The sequence below is a fragment of the Zootoca vivipara genome, chromosome 10 (genome assembly GCF_965207765.1).
Source record: "Zootoca vivipara chromosome 10, rZooViv2.hap1.1, whole genome shotgun sequence".
Lineage (NCBI taxonomy): Eukaryota > Metazoa > Chordata > Lepidosauria > Squamata > Lacertidae > Zootoca > Zootoca vivipara.
The window spans coordinates 29,118,101-29,141,895 of NC_142593.1; the positions used below are offsets into that span (position 1 = coordinate 29,118,101).

The 23,795-nt window shown below is 42.4% G+C and overlaps 1 protein-coding gene across 12 annotated transcripts in view; it reads left to right on the forward strand.

Moving 5' to 3' along the window:
* Positions 1–2,993: 2,993 nt before the first annotated feature.
* MEF2C (myocyte enhancer factor 2C) overlaps positions 2,994–23,795 on the forward strand; it is a 170,104-nt gene continuing 149,302 nt past the window's right edge. For 8 of the 12 annotated variants that reach the window (XM_088653048.1, XM_088653050.1, XM_060280208.2 and 5 more), the window contains exons 1-2: positions 2,994–3,156; positions 15,085–15,182. The gene's annotated coding sequence lies outside the window, so the exon portion shown is untranslated. Of the gene's footprint in view, positions 3,157–15,084; positions 15,183–16,265; positions 22,748–23,795 lie in introns of all 12 variants that reach the window. The other 4 variants (XM_088653047.1, XM_088653049.1, XM_088653056.1 and 1 more) reach the window with 2 other exon arrangements.

Consider the following 23,795-nt stretch of genomic DNA (forward strand, 5'->3'; position numbering starts at 1 on the left):
CCTGATTGAGGCTGTAATTCATAAACTACTTAATCAGGATTAGTCAGTGAAATCCATGCAAAATGAAGCTCATTTTAAAACAGATCTTTTTCTCTCTTCATTTTTAAAGGTAACAGATTCATAATATTATCTCACTGGAAACTCTGAAAAAAAAAGTTTTAACTGCTTTTGTCTGGAATTTTTGCAAGACTTCACACTCTAACAATTTTTTTATCTTAGTATTAGAAGGCATCATTGGAATTTTTTCCTCTTTTTGTAGTAACCTTTTTTGTTTTGTTTTATATTATTTGTTTTACATTGCCTTGCTTTTTGTGTAGGTTTTTTTTTTTTTTTTTGCTTTTTGGGGGGCTTTTTGTTCCGTTAGAAGACTATAAAGACAATACCATCATTTTCAAAACATTTGTTAGAGCTAAACACATAAATACCAGTTATAAACTACTCTAAAGTCTGCTGGAACCACAGCACCTTTACTCTTTTTCTGGATGTCTATAGTGTCCGGTTTAAGTATACCTTACTGGAAAAGAAGTTTCATTACTATTATTGGACATGCCCAAGAAGGATCTATCTGTTCTTTTCATGGTCAGGCCTCATTTCCCAGTTATATGGAAACTTGATCAGACCCTTTCCTAGTAATCTTGCTAGGTGCAGATGTCCATACTACAATATGGATATTAGTCGCTACAACTTTGTTCTGAAGAAAAGGGCATTTATGCACTAATAAAAAGTACTTGTGGACATGATAGTCATCTGGGCTGTTATGTACTAAGCTTGGATCCTAGAACAATAGGCAAGTAGGATCCTAGAATGCAACAACTGATTGGCTTGCAGGAGAAGACCAATCAGGCTCCAGGAAGAAGTTAATCAGCCTATTAGGCTGGTAGGATTGTAGAATGCAACAACTTATTGGCCTACAGGGTAAGACCAATCAGGCTCCAGGAGGGAAGCAGAATCAGCCAATCAGACGGGACTCATTGTGTAAATAATGTATATAAAAGCCTGAGGTTTGGGGGGCGGCATTTCATTCACTGTTTTAAAAGTTGCAATTAAGAACATGAAGTCACTACAGGAATCCGAGTATATGGGCATCCCAAAACAAGTGTGGATGTTTCTTAGCTCCCTGGCTAAGAAACTAATTTTTCAGGGAAATTGATCTCCCGTGCAGAAAAGAAATTTGAACGCCTCCAGATCACAAAGGCCATCTACAACCATATCCTCCATTTTATCTAGATTCAGCTTCAATTGGTTTGCCTTCATATAGTCCTAGATGTCAGTCCATAACCAAGATTACTGTTGACCAGACATAGGCAAACTCAGCCCTCCAGATGTTTTGGGACTACAACTCCCATCATCCCTAGCTATCAGGACCACTGGTCAGGGATTATGGGAATTGTAGTCTCAAAACATCTGGAGGGCCGAGTTTGCCTATGCCTGCTGTTGACTCTTAACAAGTATGTGTGAGATCCTAAGTTCTACTATCTTCAGAGCACAACACTACCATCACTTGCGCCTCATTATCTTCATGAACCAGTACCAACAGAGCTTCTAATTTTCAAACTCCTATTCACTGGGTCTTGAAGAAGGTAGCTTGCATTTCTTTGGTGGGGGGGGGGAGAATAGCTAGAGAGTCTGAACCTCAAACACACAATTTTTAAAAAAAAACATGATGAAAGCATAAGGGCTTTGTTATGGCACAAGCAACACCCCAAACCTGTTTCCCCTTTGCGAGCTTCTAAAAAGTATCTCCCATATAATTATTAAATGAAAACACTCACTTACCCAGTACTCAGCCTTTAAATCTTGAATAAGAGACATTCACTCTGAGAGAGGTACTTACCGTGTTTCCATGGATACTGGATGATGCCAATCAGGTCCATGTTTTTATCTGAAAGTGGTACCCTGCAGAGAAATGAGTTTGGTGAGTAGCTGTTTATGTGCAGTTAGTAAATAGGAAGCTTGTTTATTTGACAAAGGGCCTGTGACCCAGCCTCCCCTTCCCAATACCTCTCATTCTCTCTCCCCTCAACCTTCCCCCCCTTTAAGCACAACAGTACTGGGGCATGTCGTAGTTTCCTGCCATATCGCTGAAGATCAGGATTTTGGTAATGCAGATACCAGATCATTTGCCTGGTATTTCACTCATTTGGTGAATTAATGGTACTAATGGTAACTACCAGATTTCTTTTCTCAATTTCTAGTCCTATACACTTTTTTTCTCCAAGGGGAGGCGGGTGAATAACAATAGCAGATTGGCAAGACATAAATGCCCTTACCTTAGTCTAGAAAGGAGAAGAAATCCAGAATGAAAGTGCTTCAAGGTTTAACAAGGTTTTACTTATGCACATTTGCTCTGATTCCTCAATTTTTGAAGCCTCTGTGTAATTCTGAAATGCAGTCTCTTAACACGACGTTCTAATTTGGGGAGCGAGATTACTGAATCCTCTTTGAGAAGTTTTAGGTTTCTAATATTTCTCCGGATAAAAGTAAGAGTGAAAAGGGAAAGAAATCCATTTAATACTTAACATCGTTTAATAACCCGAATGATGTGTGTTCTGTTTCCATTTCTAAAGAAGTTTCCTTCCATCTGTAATTAAAAAGTACAAAAAGTTGTCTTGTTCTAAAATTATTCTTGGAAATGAGGGGTTTTTTTTAACTTCACTGTAAAAGAGGGGTATGCCCCCTCCACACACACACACTTTTTACTTTTACTTTTGGCCATCTGAAAGTCATTTCATTTTGCTTCCTCCCAAGAAGTGATTTTTGGATAAAGCTACTGATTTGATATTTTCCAATTGAACTTACAGCTTGCTTTGTGGACAGAGTAATTCTGTGTTCTTTCGCCAGAGCTGACAAAGGTCTGCTTGTCAGTGATACCTTTTACAGCTAAATTTACTCTCGAGTGACAGGAGCAGGTGGGGCCAGGCATGCCAGACACTTGTGCATGGAAATCACGCATCTTACAGGTCAACAGCAAAGGGGAAAAAGCCTGTGCCTTCATAGCAGAGGGTGAGTGAGGCAAACAGGACCCAAACTGGGGGGTTTCTCTTCAAAGCCAGCTGGTCTGGCTTTATTCTACAGGAATTTTTTACCTGCCAGTTTAATCATCGAAACCCTCAGCAGGTGCTGACGGGTACATCTTCCTGGAGAAGAAGGGCACTGGTAAGTTTAAATAAATAAAATCCTTTTTAATATATATATATTATATAAAAATAGAGTTGAGGCTGATCTCCTAATTCTACTCTAGAATTCTGCCTAGGAACAGGAACCACAGGTAAGTTTTCAAAAACTTAAAGGATTTTTTTTAATGTAAAAAATGAGACACATTTTGGAAACAGGCTTCTTTCTAATAATTCCTTTGACAAGAGAAACTTTGACAACCAAGATCCAGTGTTTTATATTACTGCCGCTTTTTGGAAAAGGTATTCTGAAGACTAAATGTTGAGAATATATATGTTTAGCATGCAGGGGTAAAAATTGGCAGGAAAGCTAAGAAGCACATTCCCTCCCCCCCTTTCAAAATGATTTTCCTTTTTTTAAAAAAAAAAGTGAGAAGTGAAAAGAATATGTTCCATTTTGGAATGCCCTCATTCTACCTCCCAAATGGGGAGCGAATGTGGAAGACTTTAAAAAAATTAAGATGTTACTGATCAAAGGGAAACCATACGTTAAATGCTGGTGGTGTCACTGGGGAAAGAAGTTGGATTATGAAACAAAAGCTACGTGTGAATATAATAGTGTATTTGCACCCTGATTTCACTTTAATTACATCATGTGTGCTGTTTGAACAACTGTTAATTTCATAAAACCGTCATTCTGCTGGTGGAGCCTGAGGAACATTTTTTCAGGACAATCTTATTTTAATTACAGCAAAGAGGGGGGGGGAGATCAAATGCTAAGGCGTATTTTGGGGAGGAGCAGAATTTTTATGATGAATTTCTATTTTCACAAGCTTGTGCTTTTAACTGTGCTTCACAGCAGTTCTTACAAACTGTCAAACAAATTGAAAGCATTTCTGTAAACAAGTAATCAAGTTTTTTTATTAAAAAGAGGGGGTAGGAGAAGAAGAAGAAAAAGAAGAAGGGGGGGGACCCAATACAAAGTCTATATACAAAGAGAACATATGAAACTGCTTTTAACAACCAGATTCCATATTGACATACTGCCTGGCACGCAAGTTTAAAGAGCACAGAACAACAGATAGATAAATTGTGACATTAATTTGGCACTGAAGGTTATTCTGCTTGGAAAATAAGCATGGGAGTTTTAAAGCCAGGATTGTTCAACAACTTTAAAGAGATTTTTACATGGAATATTTGTGATTGGAACATGAAGTCCAGGGGTTACTGATCTCAAGAAATGGGAAACGTTTTTCAAACACTAATCGGTTTTTCAAAGTAAATCCAAACAATTTCCTTTTTTTTCCTACAAGAAATTTGTGTTTACGATCACAGCCTTGGTCTGCCTGTCTGTCTTGTTCATGGGGGGGGGGGGATGAAGCATGCAGAACAGCTGATTTGTCTTTATATCTGTCCTAAAACCAGGCAGCTGCCAAAGCAGAATGCCACTGACACAGACATTTGCAAGAACAGTTTTCAATTTATGAACTGTCACTGTAGGTCACTGATTTCATACAATGACACAAATTATGTTCAGAAAGAAGGGGTAACTTAATTGGCTGTTTAAGGAACCTGAACCTGTGTTTCCTCTGATATCAATCCAAGACTGAAATCCTGTGCACACTTGCCTGGGATTAAGCCACATGAAATACAGTGGGGTTTACTTTCAAGCAAACATGATTAAGATAGCACTGCATGGAGCTATACACTAATTGATAATACTAAATATGTAGCATACCACATCATTTGCTTCCTAGGCTGTGATCCTAAATACATTTTGACCGTGGTCCTACACACACTTTACTGGGAATAAGACCTATTGAACACAGGGGGTCTTACTCTGAGTAAGCAGGCAAAGAATGCTGCCGTTAATTTCTGAAATTCCCCCATGCCCATTATCTTGAAAGATAAATAATTCTAGAAAGTTTTCTTTTTTAAAAGCAAAACAGATACCTATGGGAAATTATGAAATTGTACAAATTCATGAGCAATGGCAAAAATAGTAAGCTACAAACTGTTTTTCTTTTTGCAGAATCAAGACACCTGAGCTTCTGTTAATGTGACTCACTTAATTAAAATCTTTGTAAATAGAGTTTGTAGCCTGAGTTCCTTCTGTTTAAAAATTACTGTAGTCTGTTTTGTTACACCTGAAGTCATAAAGTAGTTTACTTCTTTTGAATAAGAAACCTTATTTTGTGTATTGGCAATCATGTATGCAACTTATTTAGCTTCATACTGATTAACCGTGATCATCAGCTTTTGACATTGTTACCATATCATCTAAACATCTGTGTGTGACTGAATAATAAAGGGCTAACATTTATCTACTAACAGATAGTATCTGTTAAATTGTCCTTTCCTCTTTTCAGTGAAATTTAAAATAAATACCCTAAATGTTGTTTATTTAAAGGTTGGATGGTTTAAAAAGCAGAATTGGCACACTTTTGTCCTTTTCCTAAACACACACTCAGGAGTGACTGAAACAAATTAAAATGACTGCCATCAATAGCTACCCGGTATATATCTTAAGAATTGTAGAATCTTAAGATTTGTAAATTGCCCTGGAGGACCTTGAGTCCAATCCCATTATTTAAGGCAGTCTAACCTGTATCTCAAGCTTTTCTGATGGGCACATTCACAGTATTTGCATAAACCCTTGCCAGGAAGAACATTCTGAAACCATCTTTGGTAGTTTACTGTTTCAGAATTCTTCCCAGTCCTAATCTTAAAATTTTGTTTGTGTAATGTGAGGCTGGTGCTTTGTACCCTATACTTGGAAGATATGGGGCATGGTCACTGGGGACTTCGCAATAGGCAAGCCCTATCAAAATACACCTTGCCTGGCTCCTGTTCATTGCAATGAGATTTCCACCAGGGGACTTCCACATAGATTGTGCCTATAGTTACTCTCTTCCTTCTTTCTCACACCCTTTTAAATAGCTAAAAGTGGCTCATGTGAGCCCCACAACATCTTTTTTTTGGGGGGGGGCTAAATATACTCCGTTTCTCCAGATTTTCCAGATAGACCTTTTATATCCATTCCATTCCTTTATGTAAAAACAACAACACCCAGCAATCTAGTTCACTTTTCTACTACTTCTTTGTCTTTACCAGTAAATTGTAACACTTGACAAAGTTGTCTCTATGTATTGTCTCTAACTTTGACTCGCTGGAAATTCAGAAGTTTTGCTTTGCGTATGCTATTCCTCGTTCCAAACCTAGAAAGCCATGAATGTGTCATATGCTTTCAAACCAATGTAAGCCTTTCTTTTTTCCCTTGCACTGGGGAAAACGCATAGTAGCTTTAATGAAATTAAGAGAATGGACAAAACTGCTGAGATTATAATCTTGCACAATTGCCCTTGCATACATCTGTTTGCGTATATATTTATTGATATTTCTTTTCAAAATGTAAGTTATACATCTGAAAAGCCAATTTGCAAACTGGTTTTCCTTTTGTGTGTGCGTTAGATGCAGTATTCCTGCAGCGTAAAGCAAATGTCCTTCTTCCTAATCATTTAATTTAGAGCAGTCTTGAAAAGTACAAAAATGTGGCCTAAGAACAAAATATTCTATCAGAATCACTCAGGTACTACAGGACCACTTGAGTGGCAGGTATAGAAAGTTATTCTTCCTGGAAGGAACTGTTACACACCAAGGGCAGTTTCATGAGTAGAAAATTGTTAGGTTATTAGAATAAATTATAGATCATATAAACCAATACTCTCAAAATCAAGAGGATGGCTGTTTCTCAGCCATGCTCCGATTGTGACTCCTCACTAATCCCTGAAATTAATTGAAGACTTCCTTGACATTGTCACATAGAGAACTATTTGACCCCCCCCCCCTTTCCTCAATGTATTCTCATTCTATCATCTTGGGTGATTATCAAACACCACATTTTAATTCTACTCCAAGCCTGCAACAGATTAGCCTTTTTGTATTTCGGTCATGGCCATACAGTCCAGTTCCATACTATTGGAGTTCCAGCAGCTTAGGGAACTTGCAAAGCAGCATCACTTGCAAAATATCCATATGTAGCTGTCTCAATACACTGAAAAAATTAATACAGGAGTACTGTATAGGCATTTAAGGAAGAGTCTAATGTAGCATCAAACACCCAAATGTAGCATGGTGAAAAGTGGTAGACTCCGTTCTTCTATCGCTCTAGTACAGGCATAAGCAAACTAGGCCCTCCAGATGTTTTGAGACTACAGTTCCCATCATCCTTGACCCCGGTCCTGTTAGCTAGGGATGGTGGGAGTTGTAGTCCCAAAACATCTGGAGGGCCGAGTTTGCCTATGCCTGCTCTAGTATGTTATCTTGGAACATATTCCTCCAGAGTTAACGCCAACATGATAGCTGCCCTCAAGTATCTGACTGGCTTTCATGAGAAAGATGAAGCAGACTTGTTCTCTCTTGCTCCAAAGAGAAATTAGAAATTGAAGGGAGTCAGATCTGAGTTAAATATTAGGAGGAACCTCCTAACAGTAGCAGCTGTTTGACAGTGGAACACACTGTCTTTTCTAGAGGCCTGTCAGAAACATTGTATTGTAGATCCTGCACTGAGCTGGGGGTTGAGCTAGGTGACTTCCAAAGCTCCTGACCAACTCTGAAACCCTGAAATCTTCCCTGATCAACATGGGTCACATCACTCCATACATTTAAAACACATCCATGCCTCTTTAGCAGCCATGTCTTCCTCCCATTGTAGTTTACCATGCACAGAGGCACAATTCCCAGCACCTCTAACAAACTGCAGTTCCCTACAGGAGTTTTGGGAGAAAGCCAAGTGCTTTAAACATATGGTGTGGATAGGATCATAATCTACACAGAAGACACGCAGCATTACAGAGATATGGGCTGTGTTGCCCACATAACCAATTCAAAGATAGAATTCAAGATGGTGGAGAACCTCAGACAGTGAATCAAAGTTATGAGCCCAGCAAAAAGGGGAATCCGAGATAGTGGGGTGAAACCCACATCTCATTGTAGTCCATGGAAAATCTCGCTTTTATTTCTGTGAATCGTATCCACAGCATGCTCTGACTTGTTTTTTATGATCGAACAAATTATTTACACAGCGGACCTTTATATAGGTGGGTTGTGGTTCTTTCTGTCTATTTATAAAAAGTTATATTTATTTGGGAGAGCAAAATTGCTAATTTTTTTACCAACTATATATCTAATAAACTATTTAATAATGAATGTACTGTACTCCTTGTTTAACTCCTATTTACTAATTTGGCTGGCTTCCAGAACTCCTGAAAAAAAAAAGACTGACCGTTTTTAGTAGAATATAATGTATTTAGTTTCTGAGAAACTTGTTAGGTGTTGGAAGTGTTTTAACTGATTTCACTCATAGTCAACAGCAATGCAAAGAGAAAGGACAATGAACAGATTAGAAAATCCATATGAATAAAGAAAGGCAGTTCAAATGCTAATGAATAAGCACCATTTAAAGTTTAAAAAGAATGTTTCTGATTGATAACTTAGTAAATTGTGGATATTGTAATCCCAAAACTACCTGTTTTAAAATAAAAAATACTCTGGGTTGGCATTTTACATATGTTTCTGTATTAAGAGACAACTGCTGCTTTGTGGTGAAGAAAGGAATCAAGCCTGGGATGTTTTTCGTTGTGTTTTAACTGGCCTAGCATTTAGACTTGTATTACTGCAGATAAAGTGGGATCTCATTCCTGCAAGCCTGGGAATGCAAGCTGGCTTTATCCTGCTCGTCAGAAAAGCCTTCATCTCACTACCGTACTTTGCTTTCCCAGTCCCAGTGCGTCCACAGTTCCTACAGCCCATAGAATCCAACCTTGTTTTAAAACATTGTTTCAATACACTGAGTGCTATTTTATATTGCACTGCACTGGAATATCTCTCTTCCACACCCAGCTTGACTGCCTTCCTGTTTTTGAAACCCTCTCTGTTCAGTGTTTGCTCTCACTCCCGAGAGCTTGTATTTTGTCCACTGATAGCGCAGTGCTCTCTCTAGCAGGTTCAGATGTTGTTTCGTTATTTCAGATGCTTACTGAAAAACAATATACTGTATACCAATACTGAAAGTTTTGTGGTTTGCAAAGCAATGGAACATAATGGTGAGGAGCATTTTGTTTTGTAGCACTGCCTTCACACTCCGGCAGCTGACTTTCAGGCTAGATTAACCCCAAGGCTAAATATGCTATTGAATGAGGCTCGGACCCCACAGTGTACAAGTACAGCCATGCAGTGCTCTAAGAGCATGTAAAGTGTGGGCTGGGCCTATATTGCATGCCTTCATTCCATGCCAGTCTCCTTTCAAATTCCACTCTTCTCTGAACATGGCAGCTGTGTGCTTAATCACATGACAAGAGAAGAGTGATATCATGTTCCCCAGTTAAGTACCAAAAGGCTGCAAAGCATGAGAAGCGGGATAGTGAGCAGTATGGGACTAACAGGGCACGAAGAGGATGCTTTTAGGGGCTTAATTGTGCCAGAGGCAGGCTCAATATCTGTTTCCAGCACAAGGGCTTAACCCTGGAGAATATGAAGCCCAGTTTCCACTCTCAAACAGGACTCCCATTGCAACCACATTTGGGGAGAGATCACATGGCAATAGCATACCTCTTACCTAACGTCACAAAGTATTGTGAGACTGTTGAGAGACCACACCTCTCCACTCCACCCTCAGTTGCTCGAAGGGCAAGGCTTCTTTATGTCCAATCCCCTGTTCCTTGTAATCCATTGATGAATATACTGCTTAATGCCAAAAGAGGATTCTAAGCAGTTTACAAGTGTAAAAACCAGTGATGCATTATATTGCCTTTTTCTCAGGGAGGATGTTTTTGCCAGTCCATCTTATTTGGCTTTGGTGGCTTTTGCTGTTCTTTTTGGCCTTCTTGTATCGATTCGGGGACAGGGTTTATGTTCTGTATGAACTGCCACAACTGGTGCTTTAGCATTGGGCAGCAAATCAGGCTTAGAGATATTAGCAACCCATTTGGGAGTCACCTTAAGGGCTTTGGGCTACTAGAAATAACTGTATCCCCCTCTGTGTCAAAGATTAGTTGGGGCCTATTCTGCCTTCCACCATGTGGTTTTACCAAGCAGGGAGGTTGGATGCCTCATTGGCCACCATGTTGATGAGGAATCGCAGCACTAGACTTCATGTCCTCTTAATGTGAAACTGTCATAAGTTGGTAAAGGCTTTTTTTCACCCAGCTCAGTACATCTGGATTCTGGTGCCTTTCGCTTAGTCTGCACTGCAAGGGCATGTAAAGAGAAGATAAAAAGCTTTCATCAGCAAGGGGCTATGGAGTCCCCCTGCACACCAGGGATTAGAGGGAAGAGCTTACAGATCAAATGCCAGTAGCTGGAAACTGCAGGTGGGGAGAATGCTTGGGTCTTGCATGCAGGCTTCCCAAAAGGACACTAGGCTAGGTGGGTCATTGGTATTGACAGGTAGATTTGATCCTAAATATGTAGCTTTCTCAGTCTTAAGTATACCCAGCGCCGTGGTACAAAGATCCCTCTGGTGCCCCCCCACATTTCCCAGAGTTGCCGACCCTTTTACAGCACTACCGGCAGCTTTGCAGGGCTGGAGGAGGCGGGCAGCGGCTGGAGGGTGGCTCCTCCGGCGGGGAAGAGGCTGAGGCTCCGGGTGCAGCGCTGCTTCAGCGAGGCGGGCGAGGGTGATGAGCTGATGCCAGGAGGTGCTGCGCCCAGCCTCTGCCTCTTCCCTTGTGCCCTCCTGAACATGGCGCCCCGGCGCCCTGCACCACTTGCCTCTATGGGCAAGACGCCCCTGAGCTTTCTGATACTTATTATTTATCCAATGTATGCTTGCTATGATGTTTGCCCTGCTCAGTTGGGAGAGCATGAGACTCTGAATCTCAAGGTTGTGGGTTTGAGCCCCACATTGGGCAAAAGATTCCCGCATTGCAGGGGGTTGGACTAGAATAGATACCGTAATCCTCGTGGTCCCTTCCAACTCTACAATTCTATGATTCTACTGTGGTCAAAAAAAAAAAAAGAGGAAAAAAAGGTGATGACAATACCTTCCATTAAAATGCAATGAACATTATATAGTTTAGAAATACGTAATGTTGGGGTGGGGTGCAGATCCCATGTTTCATGCCTCATTCCCCGGTAGGACTGTTGGAGGCAGTATGTCTCTGAATACTAAGTGCTGGGATGCATAATGCTATAGTGTGCGTATACTGCTTGTGCGCTTCCTACAGACATCTTGCTGGCCATTGTGAGAAGAGCATGCTGGACTTAAATGGGTCTTTGCTCTGATCCAGGAGGGTTCTTCTTAATGTCATTATAGTGTGTGTATTTTTTTATTACTTATTACTTACTTTTTTACTGGCATGGAGGGAGGAGAGGTGCTTGTGAGATTTTAGTTGATTAATTTGGGAGCCAAAATAACTTGACAGGTCTTCATTACCATTACCTTTCTGAAGAGCAAGGCAAATGTTTGAGCCCTGGAGATCTTTTTTTTATTTTCAAACCTTATACCCCACCTCGTGTTCAAAAGAATCTCAAGGCAGCTTTTACAATACAAGACATAACACTCAAATAAAATGTATAAAATAAAATGTATAAAACACGACATGTTTCATTGCAAAAATGAAAACGTGTGGGAATAAGTTCTACTCTTCTAAAGCAACATGCCCTGAACTGGCGCCCTCCATTAAGTTTTGGACTACAACTCCCAGCACTGGGGCTGTTGAGAGCCCAAGACAAACCTGGCCACATTCCTGAAGAAATGATTTTGTTTAAGAACACACCTGAAACACAGAGAAGAGGATCGTCTCTTTTACACGTGTGTGTGAGATGACTCCCTATAGATCCCCAAACCTCCTGCCAAACAGAATCAACCCAGAGCAGCCAGGGAGTTATCTCCTTCCTTGTTGGGAGATTCCCCCGCCTTTCAGATGTGGGTAGATGCGGGTTTTTTTCATAACCCCCCCCCCCCCAAAATCCTTGTTGCAGTTGGAAGAGGAGAATCTGATCTCTGCGCCGTGGAGCCTCTGAGCTACTAACCGGCAGTCAAGCATCAAATCGTTTTGCAGCAGGAGGAAAATGAAGAGGGGCGGCACAGGGTAGCACATCAATAAGGTCCGAAAATGGAGCATTGAAAAAGTACGAAGCGCTCTCCTCGCTCCCCACCCCCCGCACCCCCGTTGGTCGGTCCCAGTTTCTAGGGCTTCCTGCCAGCCGCGTGGCTTGGGCCAAACCAAAAAAAAAGACTGGATGGGGGTGGGAGAGGAGAGACTGGGCATCCGGCAGACTGGACGCTTCTGGGTGCTGCCTGACCTATTCGCCCCTTGGGCTCCTGAGTCTGACCGGCGATATCCAGGCGCAGGAGGTGGAGGCGGCATGGCGGCAGCCGGCATGAGACGGGCGGAAAAGGAAGTCCTCCCGCATAGCCGCCCCGGATCGCAGCCCCGTGCGGACGCGCCTCGGCGCCGCCTGCGCGGTTTTTCTGGCAGGCGAGCGGCAGGGGGTGGAGGCAGTGAGCGGATTGCAATTCGCAGGCGTCGGGCTGTGCGACCTCGTTGGCCCCTTGGAGGATCTCTCTCTTTCCTTCTTTCTGAACCTTCCCTGAGACCAGCGTACCTAAGGGGAAGGCAGAAGAAGCGAGGGAGTCCTGACACATACCACCAGCTCCCATTTGGCATGAGAGGACTCAGTCAGCCTCCTTTTTATATAATGTATTTGTTTTAGTGTTTAACTTGCAAGCCACCTTGGGTTTCCTGACAGAAAGGCAGTAGTATATAAATCCAGTCAATAAATACTCTTTGAAGCCACAGCTTGACCCTCTTGGCTTTTTGAAACTGGAGGTCCTTCTCCGTGAAGCCTCGCTCTGCTCCCTACCCCCTTGGCAAGGACAGTGACAGTGGCTCTCTCTTTTTTTCTCTCCTCTGGAAAGTACATAAAGCTGAAGAAGCAAAGTTGGAAGAGGGACACCGTGGCTGTACACAAACTAAGGTTCGCCCAGCATCAAGAAGCACACTCCTGCTTCTGGTCCGGGGAGAGGTGTGCACATGATGTTTGCCAGAGCTATTCTGCAATTTCTTATGAAACGCCGCATTTCCATGCTTCCTCCGCCACCCCTTCCGAAACAAGTTTCGATCCGAATTGAGAAAAAGAACAGCCTAGCTGCGTTTTAAGCTACTAAATGTGTGCACAATCTCATTCTCACTTCCTCTTTCAGCTGTATGGGCTTTTCAAAGCTCAGATTAATTCTTCTAAACCCTACATTGATCCCTTAGAGAAGTAAAGTTTGTGTGCTCGCTTTTTCTGTCGAATGAGGGTGGGCTGATAAGATGGAGTGACAGGTGACAGGACATGGGGGTATCCATCGCACTCACACAAAAAATCCAAATGTGTTCTTGGGCCTAAAAAGGTTGGTAACCCCTAACTAAGAGTTTTTGCATGCCAGAGCATTCAAGAAACGATGTGAAAATGCCCACAACTCCCCCACAGTAGGTTTTGTGTATTGCGTATACAACTGCATCAGAATGTAGAAGGGATAGGTTAACCCGCAATCCTTTCAAGCAGCCTCCATTGTGGAGGAGGTAAAATATGAAAAGAACAAGCAAGCTGAACACAAGTCTGCAATAGAAAAGAAAAAGTCGGGGCTGTGCAATGGTGGGCATGTTGTTTATCTGTGACTAAGGTCCACGGACCATAGAAGGACTTGCTTCCAAGTAAACAACCCAAGACACAAACTGGCTTAGACTCAATACAGTTAACAGGGTTCTGATGCAGATACAGACTACCAAGTAGCTGTCAAGTTCTCCCTTTTTTTAAAGGGAAATTCCCTTATGCTGAATAGGCTTTCTCATGAGAAAAGGGAAAACGTTATGCTGCACACATGGCCAATAGTCATCAAAGCCATTAACCAGGAGACCCTCTTTCCACCATCAGATCTCAGGCTGGAGAGAGGGAGAGGTCCTTTAGCATGATCAAGAAGCATGACTATATATATCTACACCACTAGGAACTAGAATTACTTTGAATCACAGCCCTTACCAAGGTTTAAAAAAACCCCAAATAAACCCCACCTGTGTTCCAAGCTAAGATGGTGTCTCTGTTGTGATGGATTGACTCTGAAAGGTTGTTCAGCACCTCTTGTTCAGCACCTTAACATACTTCTTGTTCAGCACCTTAACATACAACTAGAATGTAGGTAGAAATACTTTGGGGCGGGGAGAACCATGTTGACCAAATATATTCTCAAGGGACTGTATCCACTGTTGGTCAACTTCAGAGCAGATCCATTAAAATTTGTGAGCAGGACTAACTTAGGTACAGTAATTTCAATGGGACTCATCTGAGTGGTGCTCTTTGCATTATGCATGCCGTCAGCACTGCTATCATGATCCCTCTGACCTAATATACGGTATCTATTGAAGATGAAATAGCTATAAAGTTATGGAGCTCCCTCCTACTGGAGATACAATTGGCCTGCCCAATAATGTTTTTCTAACACATTTATTTACTCTGCCATTTGAAGTTGAGGCTCTAATTTTGAGTCTCTGGGACTGTTCTATGCTGTCAGATTACTTTATTTTAATGCTAATTTTATTATTATCATTTTGTTTTATTGTACGGTTTTATATTATGTTGTATACTGCCCTGCAATCTTAAGATGAAGGGTGTCTAGAAATAACAGCAACAATCAGTATAAAGCATCTCACATAATATGCCAGTTTGCATTTATTTCAGTCTAGCATTCCAGATTTGGTGTGGCTCACTATTATGATAATTCAGCATCTTGGATAATTTAAAAACAGTATTTACTCAAAATACTCGATCTTAGTTACTTGTTAATACGTAGTTTCTAAGTGATATCAACCAGTTTGCCTAAAGCTTTACAGGAACCGTTGTTTTCAAGGATTTTCATATTATTTGCTTCACGAATAGAGTCCTGCATTTTAATAATGTCTTACTGTTCTGCTTTTAAACATTCAAGGTGCCGACTAAGAGTTGTAAACTGTGAAGTAACTACTATGGAACAGCTTAAGTAAAGCACTGAAGGTGGATGAATTTGAAATACAGAGGGTGTATGTGGTGAGTGTTTCATATTTTAATTCCCCTCCTCCTGCAAGATTGTTCAATATTACAAAAAGCTCTATTTATTGCTTCCTTTTTTGGATTTAGGGCTCAAGCTAAACTCTGCAGTTGTGTGTACTAAAAGGTATACGGATGACAAAGCTTCTCCCTAATCACTACTTATTGTACATTATATCGTTTTAGCCATGGCATGCCACGGTATTTAATATACATGTGTCACCCTTTTAGCTCCTGCCTTTGAAAATATATTTTACAATTAATTCATTCCACAAGAAATTATATACATTTTCATTCTCCCCTATGGATTGTGAAATATTTAAATTACCCTCCTGGAATCTACATCCTATTATAACGAGATTTTGGGAATTTATATGTTATGGGCAATTATAAAAGCAATATGGATTGAAAGAATATTCTGAATGATTGGAGAACAAAAAACAGTATTGTTGAATAAAATCTTGTGGGGTAGATCAATCTATAGCCTTGGTTCCTCTCAGGGTGGGTTGCTGTGGCAACCGCCCCAGCTTACATATATATATATATATATATATATATATATATATATATATATATTCACCTAAAGCTTGTTTCAAGAGCTGTACCCAGCATGGGCCAAGCTTAAAAGCAGAGAGATGTAGAAAGAAGTGCTTTCGCGAAGTACTCTTTCAAGACAGGCCTGTGGTAGAGAGGAGCATAGGAAGGCATGGGTGGGGCTGAACTCTGAACAGAAAATGGAACCCAAGTCACCCAGGGTTAGGATGTGTAAACTCTGGGGTATTCAAATGTGACTCTGGCACTCTGTAATTTAATTGTCGCTTTTGCAATGTAAATTGGCAGCGCTGTTTCTTTTGAAGAAATAAACATTTGACTATCACTCCAAATTGAAAAGGGGGGGGGGGGAACTCGGATAATTACTGAAAGGGGATGTTAACTGAGCTCACCATGAAATAATCATACTTGTAAGGGAAAGAGACACTTGGCTGCACCTCAGCCCGTGGTAAGGGTATGGAAGGGTTGATTACTCCAATAATTACACCTCCTGTTGTGCATTTTTCCCCCTGTGTGTTTTGTTTAATTCAGATGTAAGTTTCAGGTGGAAGGCTGGGAAATGGTGCAAGATTTTCTGTTTCCTGTTGCCAGCAGGCCTAGGCCTAACAGGAACCCTTAATCTTACCTTCCTGGAAGGAATCCAACGGGGATTTGCTGCCAATTATTGGCTGTTTGTAACACATGTTTTTAAAATAATGGTCTGGAGGTGATGGTGTTTCAGTGTAAATTATATTGAATGCTAAATGACACAGGAAGATTCTTCAGGTGTTGTAAGAACTATTTTTATTTGAAGCCTAAAAATATTCTCTACTGAGTTTCAAGAATGAAGGAAACAATTTGACTTCTATACTGCTTGTCTATGAAGTACTGAAACACTATTTTTTTAAAAAAAGGGGGATGTGTCTTATTCATTGCTTTGGGCATCTTTGCTCTGACTGAAAAATAATGTTGGCACAAACCACTGAGTATCAGTCCCCAGGATAAGGTCATGTCTATTTAAAAACTGGGCCCTAATAACCTAAATATGTAGACGATGCACAGGACATATGAAGCGACTGCATATATTTCTTTCAGTGGTGTCATTCTCTGATTTCGGGCTATTGAGCCAAAGTAGTGTTGACCTTTGCCCTGTCAAGCTGAGAGCCTTGCCTTTGAGACATTTCAACACTTTGCAGCATCTTCCCTCCAAAGAAATGCAAGAGATTCTAGAATTTTGCTCACTACACTTGGGTTGGCTTCATATAATTCCCCCTCCCCTTATTTCACCATCTCCCATGTGATTTTGTGTTGTGTGTTTGGCAACATACCAAGATGACAGACACTGTTGAGCTTTGTCACCCCTTGTCCAAGAGACAACCATCTTGGTGCATATAATTTCCTGCATTTTTTAAATACCCCCAGCTTTGCTTTGAATAATTTCAGACCAGTTTGGGCTATGTGAACATACAGTTCCTGGGTAACCATAGGTAAGGATTTTCCAAAGTATTTCTTTATCTGTCTAAACAGCAGCTAATAAAGCCTGTAGATTGAATTTTGATCACCCTGTTTTTGTGCGCAAAAAAATAGATGCTTTGAACAAGCAACAGCTTCTCTTGTCCTACATCTACCATTAAGATATCTATGAAATCCAGTTCCTTAATCCCACCTCAGAGCCACTTCCAGACTGTTTCTATTCTGTGGATAATAATTCAATTGCAGATCTGCAAATTCATTTTGCGAAATGAAAGTGGATTTAGCCTTCTTGCACAGCAAATCCACTTCCCCCCAAAATTGGACATTTTCAGTAAGGAAAATGACTGGAAAGAATGAGAGAACAATATTTTGATACAAAGCTGTATAGACCCCCCCCCAAAAAAAAATCAGGATGAGTATGCAACAAACAGCCAACATTGTATAACCTCCCCACAAACTTTGTGAAGAGAAATCGGGATGAATGTTCAATAGGTCACCTGGAAGCAAGTTTTGTCCTGCTGAGCACTCTACTGCCCTTCTAGCACATGCTAGAAATCTGAAATGACTAAGAGATTGTGGGGACCATAGATGTTTGTTTATAGTCAGATTCTTTACTGAACTCTGTATGAAGTCAGGTTATGGTAGGCTCATTTTCTCTGTGTGCATGACTTCTTTCCTTGGAGGCAAGCTGGCTTCAAGGGTCAGGTGGTGCTGCAAGTGATGGAAGAGAAGTTTTCTTTCCATGGCAGAGCCCAGCCTCTGCCTCCATTCATGCCTTGCTTGTCTCCTTGGATAGAACCAGGGTGTAAAGGGGCAGATGGGCCTGTTAGAGTGAAAGAAGGAGTGTCCTCTCTCCACCAGTGCAGGCTGGTGACTCTGAAAAGAAATGAGCCCATACCCCATGACCATGCAGCCGTTCCCCCTGCTAGCAATGGGTAAAAGCAATGTTTCTCTCACTTCTAATTTCTCCAGTCTTAAATTCATTGTTGTTGTTGCTTTGAAGAATGAAGTCCTCATGAAAATTCATAAGCATTTCGCGATGAATATCTCCTAATACACACATTTTTGCATACAATTTCCCCTTGTGTACACATTTTTGCAAAAACAGCTTTCCTGTAATATAATACAATTTTTAATGCTATTTTCACTAATATGTGCATGTTTATTTACAAAACTGGTGCATCATGGTCCTCAATCCAATTTATGGGGCTGTGAGGTTAGACAACATTATGTGTTCCCTTCTTCTTCTGTGACTTTGAACAGCCAGGTATCTTGTAAGGAATTCTTGGTGTTACTGCAATCCAAAACATAAATGATCTACTTTAAAGCCTGTAGTCCAGATCCAAAGGGACCACCTAAACCTGAAAGCTGGGGACAAAACGGTGTGCACATTTCAGCAAACTTTTAAGCACTTTCAAGCTCTGTTGCTTTCAAAAGGAGAGATTAACTCTCCCATTGAAATCAGCGCAGGTTAGCAGAAGTTTCTCCATGATTCGGACTTTTTGATGGCTGCAACAGCAAGTAGTTCTTTCCTCTTTGTGAAAGAGCCATCACAAATCAAACACCATCTCACACCATGTGAAGCACGATGATTTTCAAGTGAGGCAGCTCACCACAATCAGTGGTAGGTCATTGTGTGGTGCATTAATGAGTGGTGTGCATTCATACAAGCATGTTTCAGGAATGTGGCTGCATAGTCACTAAGTGATATGCAGTCAATGAGCAATTTGCACAGGGGTTCCATTCTTGGACCCCATGCGTGTTGGTGGAACACGTATAAGCACACCCCACTCCATTCTGCTCTGCCCCTGTTCCGCCCTTTCAGTGACATGTTTTCTGACGTTTTCGGTCATTTCTGGGTTTGGTGCTGTGCACATATGTGCTTTCATGCATCTTCTGGATACATCTTAAGTGGCCGTTGCCAGTACAGTGGTACCTCTAGTTACAGATTCAATCCATTCCGGGGTGCCGTTCGCACCCTGAAATGTCCATAACTAGAGCGGCGTTTTTGTGCATGTGCGAAAACGTGCTTCTGCGCATGCGCATGGGGCAAAACCCGGAAGTAAACACTTCTGGGCTTGCCGCATTCTTATCTTTAAAAGACGCAACCCACAGCAGACGCAACATCAGATATGACTGTATTGTGAATTTCCCCTAGAGCTTGGTCCAAAGAATAGGCATACATTGAATCTTGAAACCACAAAGCAGTTATAGTGTATCAACCTTCATAGTGCATTAAAGCATGTCATCTGTCTGAGGTAACTAGATTTTTCCTGTTGTCTGCACCATTATCACGTTAAAGGTGTATGTTTTGTTTGTCACTGTGGAAGAAAAAGCAGGGTTGGTGCTGAAAAGAAAATGCTAATGCTGTATGACTGAACGTGTAGCAGTTATCAACAGGCCCACATTGTCCTGGATGCTATTTGATGCTGTGGATTTCAATCCTGAAGGGTTTCTACATTGTTTCAAAACCAGTTCCTGTTCAAAACGTTATAAATAAATCCAAAAACTGAACTATGGTAACATTGCTCCTCAGCCATTTATGGTGTGCCTCTTATACCCATGATAGAGATGTGTCTGCCTGTTGAAATACTAGAATATCAAGTCTTTCCAATAACACGTGGATCAGTGAAGCAATAAAACAATGTCCCGTTGCTCTTAATTTACAGCCTTACCTTGTATTGTGTGCTATGATGAGTGTCACTATGACGTGCAAGAGTTTTGTCTTTGGTGTTCAATGGGAACCTGGAAGTTCCTTCTCCAGGCAATTTAAAAAAGTTATTCTACATTTTCTGGTCTTTATGCCCTCAACTCTGGAAATTCACAGGGTTTTTTCAGGCCATTTTGTATTTGTTTGTTTGTTTTAAAATTCATTTATAAACTTCAATATGTCTGCATACATATACCCTGAATATGTAAGAAACCATTCTTTTGTGGTGCATCCAAACTGATAGGCACATGACCATCTTAGATGGCATCATTATCATCCATTCCTCCATCACAAAGAAGGAGTCATGCCATGGCCAAATTGTTGGATGTGGACATGAGAACCTTAAATTTAAATCTGCCCAGCACCATCATTGTGCAGTGCTTGAATACAGCTTCCCTTTAGCAAAAAAAAAAAAAAAAAAAAGGTGCAGTATCTGATGGGAATGATAGCAATTGTAGAAGAATGGCTGAAAATGGATTCTGTCTGAAACAAAGGTGTGTGCTTCATAGACACCTCTTGCTCCCCTCCTGTTCAGCTATAGATTCCTTAGTCTATCTCTTCCTTATGCTACTATCTATAGTGTCATCTGTGTGCCAGGTGCTGGACAAAACACTGAGGTCTGGTCGAGAGGACTTGGCAGCATTTGAATTACGTAATATGTATAAATGGTGTGATCAGTACTTAGAACTTATCTTAAACACTCCCATCACAGTGATATACCAAACAATGTAAGGAAGGATTCAGATATCATACAAAATGCTGGAAGGTCCACTCATCAGTGGCATAAATCCTAACGCCCAGAAAATAATGCTTAAGCAGCAGCAAATTATGTTGAATTGGTAAGTGGGCAGGGCAATCATAGGTGGTGGAGAACTCTGTGGCAGAGAAAATGCGACTTTATAAGATCTGCCAGCTTTCACGGGCAAGGGGTGTGTGTGTGTGTGAGAGAGAGAGAGAGAGAGAGAGAGAGACAGAGACAGAGACAGAGACAGAGACAGAGACAGAGACAGAGACAGAGAGAGAGAAGGAGACGGGTTTTCCATTCCCAAGACCCACCACTGTTCAGCCTTCCAAATTTCCCCCTCCCGATGACACTGATATTCTCTTTCTGGGAGTGTGTTGGGTAAATCCAAGACCACTCCCAACCTGTCCCCTCCAGCATTCTTGAATACCCTGTTTCTGGCCTTGCTCCTTTCAGAGTTACCACTGGTGAACTCTGACAGCAGCAGAACCTGGTCCCACACCCAGAAAGCCTCTGCCTGCAGAGGGGGAGGTCTACACCACCCAACCCTTGCAGGGAACAGAAGTTCAGTCCCTTATTCCGTATAAATAATTAGATACCTTTCCTTTCCATTCCTTTTCTTTTTAATTCCATTGTACTATGTACAGTGACAATAAGGTATTCTATTCTATTCTATTCAAGAAAGCCACTGAATTCCAAAGTACAAATACTTTTCTTTTGGCAACAGGGATATTTAATTAAATATATGCTTTTATGTTTCCGTTTAAAAAATACAATGGCTGCATTGGTTCATGGGGTTGGGGGAATCTAAAAGTTAGCAATATGGTGATATGCACAGTAGGAGAAATGTAAATGTCTCCACATACTGAGCAAGCTTCAAAGTACCCCAGCACTCTTCTTCAGATGGGTTGTTAAACAACAAACAGAAAAAGAGAGGAGGAAAGAAAAAAGAGATTCTTGGGCATCTTTAAAATAAATAAAAAATCTCCATTTGCCCACATTCTACTTTTTGTTTTGCTTTACATCCAGCCTGAAGAAGCATTCCTTGGAGCTTCAAAGCTTGCTCACTGTTGTGTGACATTTCAGTCAGATTATCTTGCTCTTGATTTTGGATTTAACCTGGATTGTCTCTTGTTTTCAGGGCCTCATCAGGTTGTGAAGTGGTGTGAATGTTTAAGCAATATTCATATACCTGAATATTCATTGTGGGAGGTGAGGTTACAGGGAACCAAGCAGAGGGCCTTCTCCTTCTCTTGCCCTGTGGAACACCCTCCCAGCAGATGTCAAACAGATAAGCTGCTATGTGATTTTTGAAAGACATCTGAAGGCAGCCCTGTACAGGGAATTTCTTAGTGTTTGATGCTATGTTGTGTTTTTACTCTTTTTTGTTGGGAGCCACCCAGAGTGGCTGGGGCAACCAAGACAGATGAGCAGAATAAAATAATATTAATAATAATAATAATACATGCCCCATGCCCTTAATTTATCACCTCTGTAAAAGTCATGTTTTATTCTGTATTTGAACGCAATGAACACCTTTCCTCTACCCCCCCCCCACCGCAATTAAAACACAACCCTCCATGTACAGATCAGAAGGCAAGTGCCAAAACTACTACGAATCGAGAAAGGAGACCGTCGTGGAGTTTCACAAGTGATCCATCGCCCTAGAGAAACAAGGAGGAAGGTCAGCAAGTCAGCCTGTCCCCTTTCCGAGAGCGGCCACTTTAGGGCCCAGGGAGCGCTTCTTGGCCGCGCTGCGGTCGCCAGGCAAAGGGGCAAGGTTGCTCTCAAGCTCTTCCCGGGCGATGCTCTGGCAGAGCTGAGCTGGTGAGCTGGCACAGCGGAGTTTGCAAAGGCCAAGTGAGGATCTGTTCAGACGTGGCACCAGGGAACGCGAGCTGCTGCCAGACGAGCGAGCGCGCCTAGGCTTCCCTGAGACCCGGGCAAGGAAGGGAAGGAACCGTTATTTTATCTTCCAACCACCCCGACCCAGCTGCAAAGCCTGGCGAGTTTTATCTGGCTCCCCCCCACCCACAAATAGTAGGAGCATCCCGCTTGTTCCCCCGGAGCCCGCGCGCCTGTTTCCTGTGCAGTTTGGAGACGTCCCGGGTAAGTGAAGTCACGCTGGCGCTGGGAGACGGGAAAGCCGCCCGAGTTTGGGTAGTGGGGCTGCTCCACTCTTTGGCTAGAGCGGAGGGTCCGCGAGGAAGGCGCAGCAGAGGTGGAGGGAGGAGGGGGGCAGAGGAAAGGTCAGCGCGCTGCGAGAAACGAAACGACAACAGCCGCCTGCCTCTCGCCTCCCACCCCGGCTGGGCGAAGGCTTTCGGGCGGGGAAATGTTTTCCGAGCACGTTGGAAAGTTAGGCTGGCTGAGCAGCGTGGAGCGAGCGCTGCCGCCCGCCTCCAATGTCGACGAGATGGTGCTGCCGCCGCTAGCGGCGAACTTTCCCTTGCATTGCAAGCGGGACTCCCTCTGCTGCTTCCTCCGAGAGCCTCGCCGCTCCTCCGATCCGCTATCCCGTTGAGCCGGAGGGCTCGGATCGGAGCCCATCCGGACACGTACCTAGCGTTTATCTGCCGGTCGATTCCCTGCTTTAGCCTCATCTGTCTTTATTGACCTCAATGGGCAAACGAAGACGCCACGCTTCCTAAGCATTTAAGCAGCTCCCGCACCCCAGCTCCGTCCCCTCGCCCTCCTGGCTCCACATCCATCCCAGCCAGCAAGCCCACCGACCCACCGGGTTGTTGTTGGGTGTTTTTTTTGGGGGGGGGGTTGCAAGTGTTGTCGCTGGGCACCTCCGGGCGCCCTCCTTCCTTCCTTCCTTCCTACCCTCCCTCCCCCTTAACTTCCCAATCCACGCGCGCCTCGGGAGCTGCCGGGGTCGCCTCTGGCCGAGACGAGACCACTTCGCTGGCCCAGACGACTCCTGCCACGATCTCGCACGTCCTCTCCTCCTCGTCCCCACCCGCCCCGTCCAATATCTTCGGGGGCGCAGACAGACCTGACCAGGAGGGGGACCGACCTCTGCGGGACGGTGTTCTCTGCTTCTCTGCCGCGAGATCGCTTCACTCGTGTATAATAATAATAACAATAATAATAAGGATTGTCACCAAGGATTGTTCCGTGGCATATGCCAAGTCCTTCGACTCCCCATATC